The following is a 2,732-nucleotide window of genomic DNA, read 5'->3' as shown; positions in this document are numbered from 1 at the left end:
GAAGGCGACAAATTAAAGTATGTCTTACGGATGACGTTTCCAAACGTATCTAATAACGAGGCAGAATACGAAGCTCTCATACACGGGATGAAGATGGCGAAGGCTTGTGGTGCAACTCGATTAAAAATCTTCGGCGACTCACATTTGATGGCTCAGCAAGTCATGAATCAGTGCGATGCAGTCAATATAGTATGATAGCATACAAGGAAGTGTATACTGAGCTAGAGAAGCTGTTTGATGGATGCGAGGTAAATCACATCAGCAGGTTGAGCAATGATGAAGCCGATGTTCTTACAAATATCGGGTCGCAATGTCTCGCAATTCCACCAGGCGTGTTTTGGGAGGAAATAGCCGAGAGATCTACAAAGCCGAAGAAACCAAAGAAGAAGAAGAAGAAGGATGAGAAACCCTCGGGGGCTACAAAAGCAGGACTGGAAGAAGAAGAGGAACAAGACCTAGTAATGATGGTGCAAATTCCATGGATGCAGGCGTACATATCATACATCCTAAGGAAAGAAATACCCGACGATCCAGTTGAAGCAAGGCGAGTTATTAGACGTTCTAAAGCCTTTACTGTGGTCAAAGGGGAGTTATACAAGCGAAGTATTTCGGGCGTGTTACAAAGGTGCGTCACACCCGGAGAAGGAAGGATAATTTTGAAGGATGTACACGAAGGAATATGCGGTCATCATGCAAGCAGCCGAGCTATAGCAGCCAAGGTTTTCAGAGCAGGATTTTATTGGTTGACAGCAATCGAAGATGCGAAAGAAATAGTTCGTACTTGCGACGCGTGCCAGAGATTTGCCGCAAAACCTCACTCTCCGGCAGCAGAATTGATGCCAATACCATTGTCTTGGCCCTTTGCTCAGTGGGGTCTCGATATGGTGGGAAGATTACACAAGGCCTCGCCAGGAGGATACGAGTATATGCTCGTCGCTGTCGACAAATTCACCAAGTGGATAGAAGCAAAGCCGATAAATTCACCAGATGGAGCGTCTGCAATCAAGTTCGTGAAAAGTATCGTCTTCCGGTTTGGAGTACCTCATAGCATAGTCACGAACAATGGCAGTAATTTCACATCCAAGGAATTCAAGGCATATTGTGCAGAGGTAGGCATCAAACTACACTTTGCATCAGTTGCGCACCCGCAGACCAATGGTCAAGTCGATAAAGCCAATGGTATCATCTGCAATGGTGTCAAAAAACGCTTGCTAGCACCGTTGGAAAAAGCGCACATACTTGGCCAGAGGAGCTGCCAAGTGTATTATGGAGTATTCGAACAACACCAAATACAGCGACACAGGAGACTCCTTTTTTCCTGGTCCATGGAGCTGAGGCAGTGCTGCCGATAGAAATAGAGCATGATTCTCCAAGAGTCACAGAATATGACGAAGAAGCTTCCAGAAAAGCATTGGAGGACGATGTCGATGCACTTGACGAAGCTCGAGATGAAGTATTATCACGGGTCACTAAGTACCAGCAAGACCTAAAAAACTACCACAGTCGACGTTTGCGACCAAGATCCTTTCAGGTAGGCGACTTAGTTCTCCGGCTTACACAAAAAAGCCATGAAAAACTCGAGTCGCCGTGGCTTGGCCCTTACATCGTCACAGAAGTACTCGAAGGAGGAGCATACAGGATAAAGGACAAGAAGACAGGGGTTGCCGAGCAAAATCCCTGGAACGTGGCGCAGCTAAGGCGTTTTTACGCTTGAAGTCGAAATATAGTCCTCCTTGTAAACATACAATGTACTGAAACACCCGCGAGTTTTCAGACGCACTCTTTTCCTTTCAGGGCACCGAGTGGGGCTGAAAGGTTTTTAATGAGGCAGACTCGCGGTGCTGCAATATAGTAAAAGATATTGGTGATATACATCTTTTTTCATCGACAGGCTCGGAGGGTCATAACCCGTGGCAACAAAATATATATACACTCTCGCAAAATAGCAAAATTCATCGTGGCGTAAAAATAGCTCGAGCACCGGCCAAAGGCTCGGGGGCTTTGCAATATAGGTTATACAGTACACACAACCTTTATCTTCCAGAAAAATTCAACAAGGAAAAATATACAGGAACTCCCGCAATATAGTAAAATTCAGTTACTACCTAGTATATCATCTATGTTTATCATGTCGTTGTTTGCAGCACCAGTTCTATGTTCAGCATAGCTACCCTTCACGAAGAATTCAGCATCCATCCGAAGAAGTTCATCCATCATCTCTTCTGCTACAGGGGTTACAATGTCATTGATTTTATCAATATTCCTCTTCCGCTTCGTCTGCTTAGCCAAACACTTGGTGACAATTCGAGTCAGGTCTAACTTTGGATAGCAGATCTGTATCATAATCATGACAAATCTTGCCCCAGCAGATAGTTGAGCCCGCACAAATTCATGAATACGAGGGGCATTGATATGTCTCAAACGTATCTATAATTTCTTAGGTTCCATGCTACTTTATTGATGATACTCACATGTTTTATACACATTATATGTCATTATTATGCATTTTCCGGCACTAACCTATTGACGAGATGCCGAAGAGCCAGTTGATGTTTTCTGTTGTTTTTGGTTTCAGAAATCCTAGTAAGGAAATATTCTCGGAATTGGACGAAATCAATGCCCAGGGTCCTATTTTTCCACGAAGCTTCCAGAAGACCGAGCGAGATACGAAGTGGGACGACGAGGCGACGCCACACTAGGGCGGCGCGGCCCTGGCCCTGGCCGCGCGGCCC

This window comes from Lolium rigidum, chromosome 2 (genome assembly GCF_022539505.1).
Source record: "Lolium rigidum isolate FL_2022 chromosome 2, APGP_CSIRO_Lrig_0.1, whole genome shotgun sequence".
Lineage (NCBI taxonomy): Eukaryota > Viridiplantae > Streptophyta > Magnoliopsida > Poales > Poaceae > Lolium > Lolium rigidum.
This window is presented reverse-complemented; position numbering follows the sequence as displayed.